This window comes from Zea mays, chromosome 6 (genome assembly GCF_902167145.1).
Source record: "Zea mays cultivar B73 chromosome 6, Zm-B73-REFERENCE-NAM-5.0, whole genome shotgun sequence".
NCBI lineage: Eukaryota > Viridiplantae > Streptophyta > Magnoliopsida > Poales > Poaceae > Zea > Zea mays.
The window spans coordinates 14,414,074-14,432,382 of record NC_050101.1 but is presented as its reverse complement, the minus strand read 5'-3'; positions in this window follow the sequence as shown (position 1 = coordinate 14,432,382).

Genomic DNA, 18,309 nt, shown 5'->3' with positions numbered 1-18,309 from the left:
GGTGTTCCCTAGGTCTAGGGTAGATGACTATACAAAGTGATTCATTATCCACTAACCAGGTCTATGTCAGTGGTGGGGTTAAATCATTACATGGTGTTAAGTCCATAAACTTAAGTGCTCCAACTTTGATTAGAGTCTACTATCTTTACTTTATTTCAATTAGAGTTCCAATAACATTACTTTTACACTAAAGATCAACTATTAATTGGGACATAAAAACAGCAGGGAAACATTGTTTAAACAGGTAGATAAAAATGTTATGAACATTTTGCAATTTGAAGCACCTAATTTGGAGTTCATATGACACAGTTATGAATTTTACAAGATTAGGGATTAAAAATACTCTTTAAATACTTATTCCTGATTAAATAAAAGGTCTGAGGACCTAACTGCGAAATTCCAGGGACGGCGGGTTAATTTGCATAAAACCGGGGGTCTCTTTAAGAAGTTTGCGCGGGCGAAGGGGTATCGGGCTCCTTCGGCCGTTGGATCTCGGATCGACGCTCGGGATTAGATCGGCGGGAAGGCGCGCGAGCGCGCGGGGGCGCGAGCGGCTTACAGGCGAAGCCGCGTGGGCAGAGCTCGGGCGCGAGCGGCTGACAGGCGGGACCCAGCGACAGGAAGGCGGGGTGCGGGGGGCGGCTCTGGGCCGTCAGATCCCAGGCGGACGACTAGGATTAGGTTCGGGTTATTTAAAAAGGGACCGTCCGATCTGAGATGGACGGCGGGGATCGGGCGGCCGGCTTCGGCCCTCTTCTCCGGCCAGCAGAGATGGCAGCGCCCGTACCCGCGGCGGGGGAGCTCGCCGGAGACAAGGGGCGCGGGGGCTCCGCGGGTCTTAGGGCGACCGGGATGGTCTGGGAGATTGGGGAAGGCGCGGGGAACCTACTGGCGGGGGCTAAGTCGCGATAGGGGCACCGGAGGGGGGCGGCCCACGGCAAACTGGCTCGGCGGCGGTGCCAACCGACTCCAACGAGGAATTAAGCGCAGCAGGGAGCAAGGGAGGGAAAGGGAGAGGGCGGGGGAGGTTCCTTACCTCAAGGCGAACCCCAGGGACCTCTCGGTGGCGGCGAAGGCGCGACGACGGCTCGGGTCGACGTTGGCGGACAACGGCGGCTGCGTGGAGGACGGCAGGTGACCGCGGGCAGAGGAAATCAGGGAGGGAGAGGGGAAATTGGAGCGTGTCCCGAGTTGCGGACGTCGAGGCAAAGCTCACCGTGGCAGAGGGCACGGCGGGGCTCCGACGTCGACGGGGAAACGGGCTCGGGACGGCGGCGAGCAACGGCGGCGGCACTCTAGCGTGCGCGCAGCGTGGGGGAGGTTGAAAAGGGGTTCTGCAGGTGCGCAAAGGAGGGAGGGAGAGGGTGAGCGAGGCTCTAGGGCTCAAGTGGTCGAGGGCGGGGCGGTTGCGAGCTTTACGCGCGACGTGGGCGCGGAGACCTCGGTGCGCGCAGCTCGGGCGGGCGGTTACGCGGGGACGAGGGGGATGACAGAGGGGGCCCACGAGCAGAGAGAGCGAGGGAGCGGGCGCACGCGCGGGGAAAGTGGCAGCGCCGACAGTGCGGGCCCGCCAGGACAGAGAGAGGAAGGGGGGAACGGGTGCGCGCGCGGGGGGTGGGCCGACTGGGCCGAAAGACCGAGGGGAACAGGGGTGCGGACCACTTTACCTTTTTCTTTTATTTTAGAAATTGTTTTCCCTTTTATTTTTATTTACTCCATTTGATTCAAATCCAAATATGCCACAAATTCAAATGAGCACCCTCAAGCATATGCATCAAACAAAAGTGAAGTTTAGGGTTCAACATGATGCAACATTTCATACTCCCTTGGAGTTTAGCCTACTAGATTATAATTACAAAAATAAAAAAAACCACTCTTCTTCTATAGAAAAGAGAAAGAGGAGATTGGGAAAGGTGTGAAGAGAGGAGTAACACCTGAATTTGTGAATATGAGCAAAGAAATTTTATACCCCCAAATTCAGGATGTTACAAACCTATCCCCCTTAAAAGAATCTCGCCCCGAGATTCAGGGTTGGTCAGCAAAGAGTTCAGGGTATTTGGCTTTCAGATCCTCTTCTCGTTCCCAGGTTGCTTCTTCCTCAGAGTGGTGACCCCATCTGACTTTGCACATTCTGATAGTGTTTCTCCGGGTGACTCTGTCTGCAAACTCCAGAATCTGCGTTGGCTTCTCTATGTATGTCAAATCCTCTTGGACTTCCAAGCCCTCCACTGGCAACTGTTCTTCTGGTACTCGCAGACACTTCTTCAATTGCGACACGTGGAACACATTGTGCACTGCCGACAGACTTTCTGGTAGGTTGAGCTGGTATGCCACTTCTCCACGCTTTGCTTGAATCTGATATGGTCCAACGTACCGGGGTGCTAGCTTTCCCTTGACTCCGAACCTTCTGACTCCTCTGATAGGCGACACCTTGAGATAGACATAATCTCCCACTTCAAAACTCAGTTCTCTTCTCCTTCTATCGGCATAGCTTCGCTGCCTTGATTGTGCTATCTTGAGATTCTCCCGAACCATTTTGATATTCTCTTCGGCTTCAAGCAAAATGTCGGGGCCAAACACCTGTCTCTCTCCAGGCTGGTCCCAATGTAGCGGAGTCCTACAACTCTGTCCATAGAGCGCCTGAAACGGTGACATCTTCAAGCTGGCCTGGTAACTGTTGTTGTAGGAGAATTCTGCATAAGGTAACCTTTTGTCCCATCCTGACTTGTCTTGCAACGCACAGGCTCTCAACATATCTTCTAGGATTTGATTAGTTCTTTCAGTCTGACCGTCTGTCTGCGGGTGATAAGCCGAGCTGAAGTTCAAATGTGTGCCCAAAGCTTCTTGTAGCTGCTGCCAAAAATAAGAGGTGAACTGTGTCCCTCGATCTGACACTATCTTCTTCGGCACACCATGCAGGCAGACTATCTGGGACATGTATAACTCAGCTAAGGTTGCTCCGGTGTATGTTGTCTTCACAGGTATGAAAAGGGCCACCTTTGTTAAGCGGTCCACAACCACCCAGATGGAATCATAGCCAGCCCGGGTACGAGGTAGGCCAACTATAAAATCAATCCCGATCTCATCCCACTTCCACTGAGGAATTTGCAATGGCTGCAACAGTCCAGCGGGCCTCTGATGCTCTGCTTTGGTTTTTTGACAGCTATCACAGATGGCGACATATTTTGCGATTTCTCTTTTCATGCCATACCACCAAAACCTCCTTTTTAAATCCTGATACATCTTTTCACTTCCAGGGTGTATGGAGTAAGCTGTCTCATGAGCTTCCTTGAGGATCAGCTCTCGAATAGGTTTGATGTCGGGAACACACAATCGGTCCTTGAACCATATTACTCCCTCTTCATCATCTCGAAAGTCTTTGCCTCTTCCTTCTAAGATCAACTGTCAGATTTTGTTGATGTTTTCATCATCCTTCTGCCCTTCTTTGATCTCCCGCTCTAGGGTGGGCTCTAATTCCACTGTTACTCCTTGTGTACATTTCAGAAAACCGAGACTCAGTCTGTCAAACTCCTTGGCTAACTCATATGACATTGGATACGTGGCCATCATATTGACTTGACTCTTCCTGCTCAGAGCATCTGCAACAACATTGGCTTTGCTTGGATGGTAATGTATCTCCAACTCGTAGTCCTTGATCAATTCCAACCATCTTCGCTGCCTCATGTTTAACTCTGACTGGGTGAATATGTATTTCAGACTTTTGTGATCTGTGTAGATGTCGCACTTCTGCCCATACAGATAATGTCTCCATGTCTTTAAAGCATGAACCACTGCTGCCAACTCCAGGTCGTGTGTGGGATAATTTTTCTCATGGATCTTCAGCTGTCGAGATGAGTATGCTACAACTCTTCCTTCTTGCATTAGCACACATCCCAGTCCGGTGTAGGAAGCATCGCAGTAAACCGAGAATGGCTTGTGAACATCAGGCGGAACCAACACGGGTGCTGTAGTCAATCTATTCTTCAGTTTTTCAAATGCCTCTTGGCACTTTTGGGTCCACTTAAACTCAACTTTCTTCGCTAGCAACGTTGTCATTGGTCTAGCAATCTTTGAAAAGCCTTCAATGAAACGCCTATAGTATCCGGCCATTCCAATGAAACTCTTGATTCCACGAACATCCTTCGGTGCTTTCCAGTTCAGGATATCTGCTACTTTCTTTGGATCCACAGCTAACCCATCTTGGTTTATGATGTGACCCAGAAACAAGACTTCATGAATCCAGAACTCGCATTTACTCATCTTGGCATACAACTGATGCTCTCGTAGCCTTTGCAATACCATCTTCAAATGCTCCACATGTTCTTCCTCACTTTTAGAATATATGAGAATATCATCGATGAACACTACCACAAACTTGTCTAGGTAGTCCATGAACACACTGTTCATCAGATACATAAAGAAGGCTGGCGCATTTGTCAAACCAAAGGACATAATTGTATACTCATATAACCCATACTTGGTGATGAATGTTGTCTTCGGTATGTCTGAGGGTCGGATTCTGAGTTGATGGTAACCTGATCTCAGATCTATCTTCGAGAATACACTGGCACCTCTGAGCTGGTCAAACAGATCTTCTATCCTTGGCAGGGGGTACTTGTTCTTAACGGTGACTTCATTCAGGGCTCTGTAATCTATGCACATCCTTTTGGTACCATCTTTCTTCTCTACAAACAATACTAGAGCGGCCCAAGGCGAGGTACTTGGTCTGATGTAACCCTTTTCTAACAGCTCATCTATCTGCTTCTTGAGTTCCACCAATTTTGGTCCAGACACTCGATAGGCTCTTTTAGAAATGGGGGCGGTGCCAGGGATGAGCTCTATGGCAAATTCGACTTTTCTCTCGGGTGGCTGTTGGAACTTGCTCTCAGTTGCAAAGGGATCCAACAAGGGTGAAGAGTGACGTTAACAGGGTTCTTGACGCAAGATGGCAATAGCTCTGTTAATCTGGCCTCTCACGGGCACTGTGCGGGGGTATTTATAGGTATCTGAGTGCCCAGCGTCTTGTGTCAAGGACGCATGTGCCCTCACACACCTAGGTTATCCCCAGAATATTCCCATAAAGCAGGGTTACAGACTGTAATTACAGGAATGCCTTTACAAATTAGGCCTGTAACACGCAGTCGCCGCGCAGGGCCTGTTACAATGGGCCGGACCACATGTGGGCCTCCATGCTGGACGAGGCCGCACGGTGGGATGACCTTGTTGTAGGTCTTCGCCCGATGTCGTAGGAGCGAAGGGTGTCTTCGCCCGTTGTCTTGTCTCCGTTGGGCCAACGACCACGGCGAAGGCCTCGAGCGAAGGGTGGCGTCTTCGCCTTCGCCCCAACATTTGCCCTCCGAGGGACCAGTTCGACTAAGTCATCTGGTGCCGAAGACGTCGCTAGATGGTGGAGACGCTGCCCTCGCTCGAAGTGGTTCCGCGGGGGTTTTTGACATGACCGTTGATTGACGCCGTACTGTTGGACTGCGGGTTTCCCGAAGCGTCGCGCCCTGTGTATAAAAGGGGGGCGGGGGCGGCGCGTTTTGAACACCTTTCCGTGCCCCGCGAAAACCCTAGCCGCCTTTTACACCGTCTCGCTTCCCGTCTGCCCTCCTAGCTCTTGTTCACCGGAGATCTGGCTCGAGTGAAGCAAACCGCCCGCCGCCGCCGATGGTACGTAGCGATGCCGACCTCTTCTTCTTCTGCTGCTGCTACGCCGCCGGCCAACGCCTCGTCTGAGGAGACGCCGAGTACTTTGGTGGTGGAGGAGTTGCGCGCCTGCGACACGGTGGATTTTGGGGTGTCGCAGATGTCGTCGGTCCGCGTGCAGGAGATGCAGCGGTTGGGTTACTTTGGCGGCGGAGTCGCTCGTGCCCCGGGGACGGAGGAAGTCCCCGAGCCGGAGGGCGAGTTGGTTGTGTTCGAGGCGTTCTTCGCCGCCGGCCTCCGCCTGCCTGCGCACCGATTTGTTGGCGAAGTCTTGCGCAGATTTAATGTTCAGATCCATCAACTGACTCCGAATGTCGTGGTGGCTCTGTCGAAGTATGTCTGGGCGACGACTTCGTACGGCGGACAACCATCAGTCGAAGTCTTTGCGAAGTACTATTGCCTGCACTGGCAGAAGAGAATGATTGGAGATGAAGTTGCCCAGTTTGGGTCCTGCACGTTTACGCCGAAGACTGGCAAGACCACGATGGAGGTAGTCGAGTTGGTTCCTTGCGCCCGCAACAAGTGGGGCAATTGGAATGAGTTTTGGTTTTACGTTGCGGAGGGTACCGTCGAAGACCATGAGAGGCTCCCCGCTTCCGAGATGTGCTCGCATTTTTACTCAGCATACCCGCCCTTTGAGGTGGCGGAGGAGGATGCTGACGAAGGGGCCCTTCGGTGCGCCGCCGGCCTGAGCAGTGGGCGTGATTTGGTTGAAGAATTTGTGGCGTATAGGGTATGGCCCTTGGCTCACGGCTGGGCGTTGGGCGAAGTGTGCCCTCGCCAGATGCCTTCTCATGGTGGGAAGCTGGTGCGAAGTCCTGCCTTCGCGCTGGATCTGCAGAACCACGATCCGGCCGCCTTTGTGCGTGAGGCGGAGGATGGGGCGGTGCGGATCGTGGGTCGTTACGTGCCGAGGACAGAGGGCCAGCGTAGCTGGGATATCCGCGGGTCGAATGACCGTTTGAACAGGGTTTTTGAATTAAATCGACTGCCGTATAACGGCTACCCCGGCCAAGACGATGTGGACCGCCGCGGGAAGAAACCGGTGGTGGAGTCTGGAGACGACCCTGAGCCGGCGGCCGCCCCATCCTCTAAGAAGAGGAAACTAGGTACTGCTATGGGAGGACTTGGGGTTTCCGATGGTTTTGCTAGAGAATTGATGAGGACATGCGCGGCCCCGGGGGGAAGGATGTCTTTGCCTGAGCTCCGGGAGTCTTCGGCGCGGATGCTGAGTGTTACCGGGGGTTGGTGGACTAGGAATGTTCCTATCCCCCGCGCGGCCGGCGAAGACTCTTTTACATCTCGCATGGTTTGTAAATGGAAAGTGTTTCCTTACGGGCGGAATATTGCTGTTGTTGTGTCGACAGTGATGGACAAGGATCGCCAGGGAGCTGCACAGAAGCGCCAGGCGGTTGTCAGGATTCATGAAGCCAGGCCGAAGAGGCAGCGAGGGGCTGCGAAGGCTGCTGCCTCCGGTGGAGGCAAACCGCCGCTGGTGGCGAAGTCGGCCGTCCCTGCATCTAGCAAGGCGCCGGGGGCTGCTGCTGTCGTCGGTGGTTCCGATTCTGCGAAAGCAGCGCCGGCCAGCAGGGTGCCGGAGGCCGCGAAGGCGGCCCGAGATTTGCCGTCGCCGGGCGAGTACGACGTTGACTTCGCCACCGACATTTGCGTGGACGATTACCTTGTTGGTAAGTCGTTGGCTTTTTTTTTTGATCTGTTGATACGTTGCAGGGTCGGACGAAGGCCAACTTGTTGTTGCTCCGCCTGCCGCGGCGACCCTGGCGGCTGCCGTGGTGCCAAGGGCGAAGGGCGGTGCCCCTGGTGCCGGTGGCGAAATGCCGGCACTTACTGTCGTCAGGGACGAGGCGGGTGCCATATCCCGCCGGTTGAAGGAGATGAAGGAGGCACTGAGTCAGGTACGTTGGGCTAGACTAGACTCCGTTCTTTTTTTTGGCCGTGGTCTTATGTGTGTCTTGCAGGCGGCTGACTTCGCAGACCGCGCGGCGTCGGGGGCCCTGACGGCAGTTGTGTCTGCCGAAGTCGAGAGACTTCGGACGCAACATGCTGACGCCGTCCGGGAAAAATCGGCCGCCGACAGTAAGTGCCGCAAGCTGGCGGACAAGGTGGCCGCGCTGGAGGGGGGAGAAGGCTGACCTCCGGCGCCGACTGGCGGGGGAGAGGAGGGAGGCCAACGAGGCCCTTGCCCAGGCGCAGGCTGCGCAGGCAGAGGCCAAACTGGCGCGGGCGGAGGGCAGTATTGCTAGGGAGCTCGCCGAGCAGTTGCAGGAGCGGCTCAGCGCCCTGGAAAGCCGTGCGGAGAGGGCCGAGGCCGCGGCACGCGTGGAGGCTGAGCGGACGCGCAAACAGCTTGTGGATACATACCATGAGCTGGGCGCGCGGACCGGCGACTTCGAAGTGCCGGACCGAGAGCCCGGACTCTGCTGCCTGGAGTGGGTACAGGAGGAGTTGCAGGCACTCCCCACTGTCGTGGCGGGGTTCATGTCGTATGCCTCCCTGGTCACCCGCGAGGGGGCGATGAACGCGCTCTCTCGCGAAGGGTGCCGGCACTTTGAGGTCTTCGACCAATCTGATGAAGATTTTGAGCGAGATATCTACAAGGTTGAGGACCCAATAGTGAAGGAATCCGCCGGAGCCATCTACGACCGGATGTGGGGTCCGCACGGTCGCGAGGTGGTCAGGGAACGGGCCGAAGAGGCGAGGGCTCAGGTAACGTTTGGCTTTTGTTTGACGTTTGCTGGATGTGGGCTATGTGTGGGTTTGCTGAATTTGTGTGCTGTCTTAGGCGGCGCGTGGCGAGAGGGTGGATGACTTCGGGGCATTGAACAGCGCGCTGCCTGGTCCGGAGCCGATCCCGGCGGAGGCCGTGTCCGGGGCCGCCCTGGAGCCGCCCCCGGAGACTGTGGAAGGCGCTCCGGCTGCCCCCACAGCTGCTACGGCCGGCGGAGACCCGCCCCCAGAGACAGCCGAAGGCGCTCCTGATGCCCCCGCAGCCACTGCGCCGAGGGCTGAAGATCCTGCGACGGTGGTGGCGGAGGCGACAACGGAGGCAACGGCGGAGGCTCCCGCGACAGCTGGGTCTTCGCAGGTGGCGTAGTGGGTGTGGATAGTTAGGGAATTTTGGATATGTTGCTGAATTTTGGTTGCTGCGCAGGTTCAAGATTTTGGGCCTGCGCACGCAACCGCCACTACTAATTTTTTGGCGGCTTCGACCGTGGATGGTGGTAATGAATGTGGTGGGTCTGCATCTGAGTTTTCTGATTTTGCTGACTCTGGGAGCTCGGTTGAGTGGACTGAGGAGTCGTCGGAGGAGGATTTGGACTACTTCGTGGCCTTGGATGTGGCAGCTGCGGAGGCTTCACCGCACGCTGCGGACACAGAAGATGTGCCTGGTCCAAGTACTGGGCGCAGGCGGCGAAAGGCAGTTGCGAAGCGTAGGGTGAGCGGGGCGGAGGGTGGTCGGCTTCGTGTGAGTAGGGCTGGCCGGCAGGAACTGTTGTCCTTGCCTGCCGCCGACAGTACAGGTGAAGGGGAATTGCGAAGTCTTTTTGCGGGTGAGGAGCTTAGGATAATGTTATTTAACTATAGGGAGATAGGAATTATTCCGAAGGTTGAGCCGATGTAGAGTGTGCTGCCCTCGCTTGTATATGTGTAAAGGCTTGTATGATGAGGTTGTGTGCCTTCGGACATTTGGCTATGCTCGCGAAGGCGTTACGTGCTTGGGCAGGCGACTTCTGCATGGTAAATTTTTGCGGTAGACTTCGATTTTTCGCACTTGTTGTGCTAATCCGGCTGCACCCTTTGGCGACTTCTGCACGGTAAGTCTTTGCGATAGACTTCGATGTTTCGCACTTGTTGTGCTAATCCGGCTGCACCCTTAGACGACTTCTGCACGGTAAGTCTCTGCGGTAGACTTCGATTTTTCGCACTTGTTGTGCTAATCCGGCTGCACCCTTAGGCGACTTCTGCACGGTAAGTCTCTGCGGTAGACTTCGATTTTTCGCACTTGTTGTGCTAATCCGGCTGCACCCTTAGGCGACTTCTGCACGGTAAGTCTTTGCGGTAGACTTCGATTTTTCGCACTTGTTGTGCTAATCCGGCTGCACCCTTAGGCGACTTCTGCACGGATTTGTCGCACGCGAGGGTGGCTAGCGCTGAGCCTCGTGGTGACTTCGTATTGGTCGAATGTCGAAGACCGTCGTCGCGGTCTTTTTTCGACGCATGTTTTTACGGGGGATTTTTCACTTGTATATTACACGACTCCGCCTCGTTAAAAACCTCACCCCCCGGGAGGAAAAGAGTGCGGGCCGGAAATGAAATTGTTTTTGCGAATTACAAGGGTGAATCGGCCCTGATGGATCAAACAAAAAATTTACGGAGATTGTCGATGTTCCAGGAGTGCTCCAGGTCTTCGCCGTTTGGCATTGTGAGTCTGTAAGCGCTGGGGGAAGCCTTCGTCTTGATAATGAAAGGGCCCTCCCAGCTGGGCTCCAGCTTGCCCCTGGACTCTGTCCGAGCTGTGCGGATGAGTATGAGGTCCCCTTCGCTGAACTCTCTCGGGATGACTGCGTGGTCGCGCCATGCTTTTGTCTGGGCTTGGTATTTGTTTAGAGCCTGTAGAGCGAAGACTCGGTCTCCATCGATGAGATCCTTCGACGTTGGTTCGTCTACGTCGGGGACGGCTGACGGAACTGTTCGGGGCGACCCATGTTTTATTTCTTGTGGGGTCATGGCCTCCGATCCATATAGAAGGCGAAAGGGGGTGAACCCGGTCGCCCTGCATCCAGTCGTATTTAGTGCCCAGACTGCCTCAGGTAGCAAATCGGCCCACTTGCCCTTTTTTCGTCGAGGAGCATCTTTTTGACAGCTGTGAAGATTTTTCCATTGGCCCGTTCCACAACTCCATTGGACTGCGGGTGATAGACCAAGGCGAAGGCAAGCTTGGTGCCGATGGAGAAGCAAAAATCCTTGAAGTCTTGGCTGTCAAACTGCTTGCCGTTGTCGACTGTTAGCTCGGACGGTACTCCGAAGCGGCAAACGACATTTTGCCAAAAGAATTTTTGGGCGGTCTTTGATGTTATTGTGGAGACAGCCCTTGCCTTGATCCATTTGGTGAAGTATTCGACGGCGACGAAGGCGAACTTAAGGTTCCCCTGGGCCGTGGGCAGGGGCCCGACGATGTCCAGGCCCCAGCGTTGGAGAGGCCATGTGTGGGCAATCAGCTTTGTGAATTGCGAAGGGCTGCCTGATCTGGGAGAAAACTTCTGGCAGGCTTCGCAGGCCCTGGTGACCCGGTTCGCGGCGCAGATCATTGCAGGCCAGTAGAAACCTTGGCGGATCACTTTTGCAGCTAGGGCCCTTGGCCCCGCATGAGAGTTGCAAGTACCACTGTGGACTTCGCGCAGGATCTGAACGCCTTCGGTCTCGGTGACACATTTAAGCATTGGCTGGCTGACCCCTTTCTTGTAGAGTTGGCCCTCAATCAGCGCGAAGTCTCGGCTTCGATGTTTGAGGCGCTTGGCCTCGCTGATCTCAGTTGGGTGATAGTACCCTTGTAGGAACAGGGTTATTGGTGCCTGCCAGTCTTCGGTCATAATTAGGTTGACTATGCGGTGGCCCTCGCTGTCATTTGTTATCTGGAGCCCTTCAGGGCTCCGGATGGCAGGCGTGCCGATGACGTGTTAAAACACGTCGGAGGGCAGAGACTCGCCTCTGGCGGCAGCCTTAGCCAGTGCGTCGGCCTCTTCATTGTTGGCGCGGTCCACATGCTGCAAGGTGAACCCCTTGAACTGTTTCTCGAGACTTCGGATGGCCGCGAGGTATTGCATGAGTGCGGGGTCCTTTGCTGCATAGTCTTTCTCGACTTGGCCGGCAACTACCTTGGAGTCTGTTCTGATGATGCAGGTGGTGACCCCAAGGGCCCTCAGCTTGCGGAGGCCGAGGATGACTGCTTCGTATTATGCTATGTTATTTGTGCATTTGTCAGATTCCAGAGCGAAGCTGAGGCGTGCTGCATATCTGTGTTTGACCTCGGCTGGTGAGGTGATGACTGCAGCGGCGCCTGCCCCCGCGTGGCACCATGCGCCGTCGCAGTGGATCGTCCAAACCTTCTCTGCGGACAGGTCCGGCTGTGTTATTGGCCCAGTCCAGTCGACAACGAAGTCTGCCAGGACTTGTGACTTGATGGCTGTACTGGGCTCGAAGCTGATGTGGTAGCCGGAGAGTTCGGCCGCCCACTTGGCAATCCTCACCGATGCTTCTGGGTTTCTGAATAATTCGCCGAGTCCCCTGTCTGAGCTGACTCGGACCTTGAATGCTTCAAAGTAATGGCACAGTTTGCGCGAAGACATAACGACTGCGTAGGCAATTTTCTCCAGCTCTGTCATGTTACATTTGGACGGTGTCAGTACTTCGGAGACGTAGTAGACTGGGCACTGCCTGGTCACGCCCTTTGCTGTCTGCTCCTGCACCAGTGTCGCGCTGACCGCATGCGGCGAAGCCGCAACATAGAGCAATAGGGGTAGCGAAGAGTCGGGGCTTGTAAGGACTGCCAACTCCGACAGGTACTGTTTTAATGAGGCGAAGGCCGCTGCCTGCTCTGGTCCCCAAGCGAAGTCCTTTGCACCACGGAGTGTTTTGAGGAAGGGGAGACTTCGCTCAGCGGACCTGGAGATGAACCTGTTGAGAGCAGCCAATCTGCCCGTCAGGCGCTGGACGTCTCTGGCGGACTGCGGAGGCGTCATGTTTATGATGGCCTGAATCTTGGTTGGGTTGGCCTCGATGCCGCGGTGTGACACCAGATAGCCCAATATTCTGCCTTGGCGAACGCCGAAGACGCACTTTTCCGGGTTTAGGCGGAGTCGTGCGTCTCGCATGTTTGCGAATGTTTCGGCGAGGTCAGTGAGATGGTCCGCCCTGCTCCTGCTGGCGACGACGATGTCGTCCACATATGTGAATATGTTTCTGCCAACCTTCCCGTCGAGCACTGTCTTGGTAAGCCTGGAGAAGGTGGATCCGGCGTTCTTGAGTCCCTCCGGCATTCTGACGAAGCAATATGTGCCGAAGGGTGTTATAAAGCTGGTGCTAGCCTTGTCTTCCTCCTTCATGTATATCTGGTGGTAACCGGAGAAGCAGTCAAGGAGTGACATGACTTCGCATCCGGCCGCGCTATCGACTATTTTGTCGATCCACGGCAGCGGGAAGTTGTCCTTTGGGCAGGCCTTGTTGAGACTGATGAAGTCGATGCACATGCGCCACTTCCTGCTCTTTTTCTGCACCATCACGACGTTGGAGAGCCATGTGGGGTAAGCCACCAGCTCGATGAATTTTGCTTCCAGGAGGCGGTGCACTTCTGCCTTGGCGGCCTCTGTCTTCTCGTCGGACATCTTGCGAAGCCGTTGTTTTTTCAGCCTCTCCGAAGGGTCGATTCCCAAATTGTGCTCCATTATGGATCGGCTGACCCCGACCAGGTCGAGGGCTGACCAGGCAAAGACATCTTTGTTCTTGGACAGGCAGCAGAGGAGCTTCTCCTCTTCATGCGAAGTGAGGTCTTCGCTGATAGTGATTGTCTGCTTGGGCGTGGCCTGGTCGAGGGGGACAGTCTTGGTCTCGTCGTTGCTCTGCAGCTATGCCTTGTCGTGCTGCTTGTTGGTTGGGCTGGCGGGCGCGGGGACCTCGCGCTGGGCCGTGAGGCAGTGCATGTTTGTCTGACCGGGCACGAAGTCCCGCTCTATGTTGCGCGCAGTCTATTGATTGCCGTAGACCGTGATAACGCCTAACGGGCCTGGTATCTTCATACATAGGTACAGTCCGTGAATGGCTGCTTTGAACTTATTGATGGAGCCCCGGCCCATGATGGCATTGTATGGATATACCATATCCACAATATCAAAGGTTACTGGCTCACTTCGGGCATTGGGTGCTACACCGAAGGAGAGAGGCAGCTCTATTTTGCCAACAGGAAATGTGCCCTTGCCGCCGAAGCCATACAACGGGTTGTCCAAAGGCTTGAGCAGGCTGTGGCTTATGCCCATGCGATCGAAGGCATGGAGGAAGATGATGTCCGCCTGACTGCCATTGTCGACTAGGACTTTGTGCAGGTCCCAGCCTGCCACGCTGCAATTGATGACCATGGCGTCGCAGTGGGGGGCGCTGCGCAGGTCGACGTCTCGTGCGTCGAAGGTTAGCGGAATGTGGGACCACCTTGTCTGCACGACTGGGCCAGTGACGGCGACGTGGTTGATGCTGCGGTAGTGATCCCGCTTCTGCCGCTTTGTGTCGAAGTCAGTGCTGGACCCCCCAGTTATCATGTGAATGACTCCGCGATACGGCTGATCGGCGAAGTCTTCCTGCTTCGGGGCGTGGGGGATGTTTTGATGTTGCTGGTGTGGTAGTGGGAGTGGGGGAGGTACGATTTGTACCTCCTGATGGTGTTGGTAAGCGTGGTGCGGTGGATGCGGGGCGGGGGCGTGGATATATGGTGGAGGGGGTTGCTGGTAAGTGTGTGCGACAACTCGGGGGTTGTCGGCTGGTTGCGCCCGTGCCATCCTGTCTCTGGTGGCCTTCGTTTCTGGGCAGTCTTTGGTTTGGTGGGCGCAGTCTTCTTCATGAAAAAGACAATAGAATCGGCGCGGCGGCGGCGCACGCCCACGACCCCTACCCCGAGTGCCATTTCCGTGGCCCTGGGGGGGTATTCCTGGCGGCGAGGGGCGTCACCAGCGGGGTGCTGGTTGGCGATGTTGTGCACCTGCTGCTGATTGCGGCCATCTCGACCGGAGTCTGGCTGCGGAGTCCTTGTCCACGTGCGACTGGACTGCGGAGCATCTTTGGGTTTCCGTTGAGACTCAACCTTGCGCTGATGGAGCTCTTCGGATTTGGCGTATTTCTCAAACAGCTGATATAATTCCTGGAGGTTCTTGGGCGGGTCTCTGATACAGTGGCTGTAGAGGACGCCGGCGCGAAGACCACTGATAGCGTAGTGGATAGCGATCTGGTCATCGACTGAGGGCAGCTGTGACTTAAGTGTTAAAAATTTGCGATAATACTCCCGCAGAGTCTCCTTTTCCAGCTGCTTGCAGAGCGAGAGTTCGGCCAAGGCGTCGGTGTCCGGGCGGTACCCTTGGAAGTTGAGCAGGAACTTGTCCCGGAGGCTTCTCCAGGAGTCAATGGACAGCGGAGGCAGCCTGGTGAACCAGGTGAGAGCTGGGCCTTCGAGGGCGATGATGAAAGACTTGGCCATTGTGGCGTCGTCCCCTCCGGAAGATGCAACGGCGACCTGATAACTCATTATGTATTGTGCTGGGTCAGTGCTGCCGTTGTACTTGGGATAGGTCCCTGCCCTGAAGTTAGCGGGCCAAGGCATCACTTGCAGGTGTGGCGCCAGGGGACTTCGCTCGTCAAGGTAGTTGACCCCTTGGAAAGGCGCGGCGTGCTGGAAGGTGTGGTCGCGCTGGGGGAAACGCGGGTCTTCCAGTTGTGCGCGCTGCTGAAGGGGTGGCCCATGCTGCAGGTCGAGGTGGCCTTCGCGCGTGTCTTCTAGTTGTGCGCGCTGCTGAAGGGGTGGCCCATGTTGCAGGCCCAGGTGGCCTTCGCGCTGCATCAGCGCGATCTCCCGCTCGAGGTCTTGGGCCTTCTGCTCTTCGTCGTGTATCATTTGCCGCACCTTGGCTAGTGCGGACACGCGCTGGCGCTTGGCCTCCAGTATCTCTTTTTGCCTCTGGAGACGAGACTGCGAAGGCAGCACTGCTTGCCGCAAAAAAAGGCAAGGCCCTCGCCCTCACCCACTCCACTCACCACGAGGCCACTGAAGATGACGTTCTCCGCACCTGCGAAGACGATGCTCTCCGCACCTGCGGCCCTGAAGGACAATCGCAACGCCCCCAAGGCTTCGCCCCACCGGAGGGCGTGGATCTCACCGAGGACGGCGAGGCCCTCGGTGTCTCGGCGGAAGAACAGCTACAGCTGTGCGCCCTACGCCTCAAGAACCGCAATCTCCAGAGGCAAAAAGAGATACTGGAGGCCAAGCGCCAGCGCGTGTCCGCACTAGCCAAGGTGCGGCAAATGATACACGACGAAGAGCAGAAGGCCCAAGACCTCGAGCGGGAGATCGCGCTGATGCAGCGCGAAGGCCACCTGGGCCTGCAACATGGGCCACCCCTTCAGCAGCGCGCACAACTAGAAGACACGCGCGAAGGCCACCTCGGCCTGCAGCATGGGCCACCCCTTCAGCAGCGCGCACAACTGGAAGACCCGCGTTTCCCCCAGCGCGACCACACCTTCCAGCACGCCGCGCCTTTCCAAGGGATCAACTACCTTGACGAGCGAAGTCCCCTGGAGCCACACCTGCAAGTGATGCCTTGGCCCGCTAACTTCAGGGCAGGGACCTATCCCATGTACAACGGCAGCACTGACCCAGCACAATACATAATGAGTTATCAGGTCGCCGTTGCATCTTCCGGAGGGGACGACGCCACAATGGCCAAGTCTTTCATCATCGCCCTCGAAGGCCCAGCTCTCACCTGGTTCACCAGGCTGCCTCCGCTGTCCATTGACTCCTGGAGAAGCCTCCGGGACAAGTTCCTGCTCAACTTCCAAGGGTACCGCCCGGACACCGACGCCTTGGCCGAACTCTCGCTCTGCAAGCAACTGGAAAAGGAGACTCTGCAGGAGTATTACTGCAAATTTTTAACACTTAAGTCACAGCTGCCCTCAGTCGATGACCAGATCGCTATCCACTACGCTATCAGTGGTCTTCGCGTCGGCGTCCTCTACAGCCACTGTATCAGAGACCCGCCCAAGAACCTGCAGGAATTATATCAGCTGTTTGAGAAATACGCCAAATCCGAAGAGCTCCATCAGCGCAAGGTTGAGTCTCAACGGAAACCCAAAGATGCTCCGCAGTCCAGTCGCACGTGGACAAGGACTCCACAGCCAGACTCCGGTCGAGATGGCCGCAATCAGCAGCAGGTGCACAACATCGCCAACCAGCACCCCGCTGGTGACGCCCCTCGCCGCCAGGAATACCCCCCAGGGCCGCGGAAATGGCACTCGGGGTAGGGGTCGTGGGCGTGCGCCGCCGCCGCGCCGATTCTATTGTCTTTTTCATGGCGAAGACTGCGCCCACCAAACCAAAGACTGTCCAGAAACGAAGGTCACCAGAGACAGGATGGCACGGGCGCAACCAGCCGACAACCCCCGAGTTGTCGCACACACTTACCAGCAACCCCCTCCACCATATATCCACGCCCCCGCCCCGCATCCACCGCACCACGCTTACCAACACCATCAGGAGGTACAAATCATACCTCCCCCACTCCCACTACCACACCAGCAACATCAAAACATCCCCCACGCCCCGAAGCAGGAAGACTTCGCCGCTCAGCCGTATCGCGGAGTCATTCACATGATAACTGGGGGGGTCCAGCACTGACTTCGACACAAAGCGGCAGAAGCGGGATCACTACCGCAACATCAACCACGTCGCCGTCACTGGCCCAGTCGTGCAGACAAGGTGGTCCCACATTCTGCTAACCTTCGACGCACGAGACGTCGACCTGCGCAGCGCCCCCCACTGCGACGCCATGGTCATCAATTGCAGCGTGGCAGGCTGGGACCTGCACAAAGTCCTAGTCGACAATGGCAGTCAGGCGGACATCATCTTCCTCCATGCCTTCGATCGCATGGGCATAAGCCACAGCCTGCTCAAGCCTTCGGACAACCCGTTGTATGGCTTCGGCGGCAAGGGCACATTTCCTGTTGGCAAAATAGAGCTGCCTCTCTCCTTCGGTGTAGCACCCAATGCCCGAAGTGAGCCAGTAACCTTTGATATTGTGGATATGGTATATCCATACAATGCCATCATGGGCCGGGGCTCCATCAATATGTTCGAAGCAGCCATTCACGGACTGTACCTATGTATGAAGATACCAGGTCCGTTAGGCGTTATCACGGTCTACGGCAATCAACAGACTGCGCGCAACATAGAGCGGGACTTCGTGCCCGGTCAGAGAAACGTGCACTGCCTCACGGCCCAGCGCGAGGTCCCCGCGCCCGCCAGCCCAACCAACAAGCAGCACGACAAGGCACAGCTGCAGAGCAACGATGGGACCAAGACTGTCCCCCTCGACCAGGCCACGCCCAAGCAGACAGTCACTATCAGCGAAGACCTCACTTCACATGAAGAGGAGAAGCTCCTCTACTGCCTGTCCAAGAACAAAGATGTCTTCGCCTGGTCAGCCCTCGACCTGGTCGGGGTCAGCCGATCCATAATCGAGCACAGCTTGGGAATCGACCCTTCGGAGAGGCCAAAAAAACAACGGCTTCGCAAGATGTCCGACGAGAAGACAGAGGCCGCCAAGGCAGAAGTGCACCGCCTCCTGGAAGCAAAATTCATCGAGCCGGTGGCTTACCCCACATGGCTCTCCAACGTCGTGATGGTGCAGAAAAAGAGCGGGAAGTGGCGCATGTGCATCGACTTCACCAGTCTCAATAAGGCCTGCCCAAAGGACAACTTCCCGCTGCCGCGGATCGACAAAATAGTCGATAGCGCGGCCGGATGCGAAGTCATGTCACTCCTTGACTGCT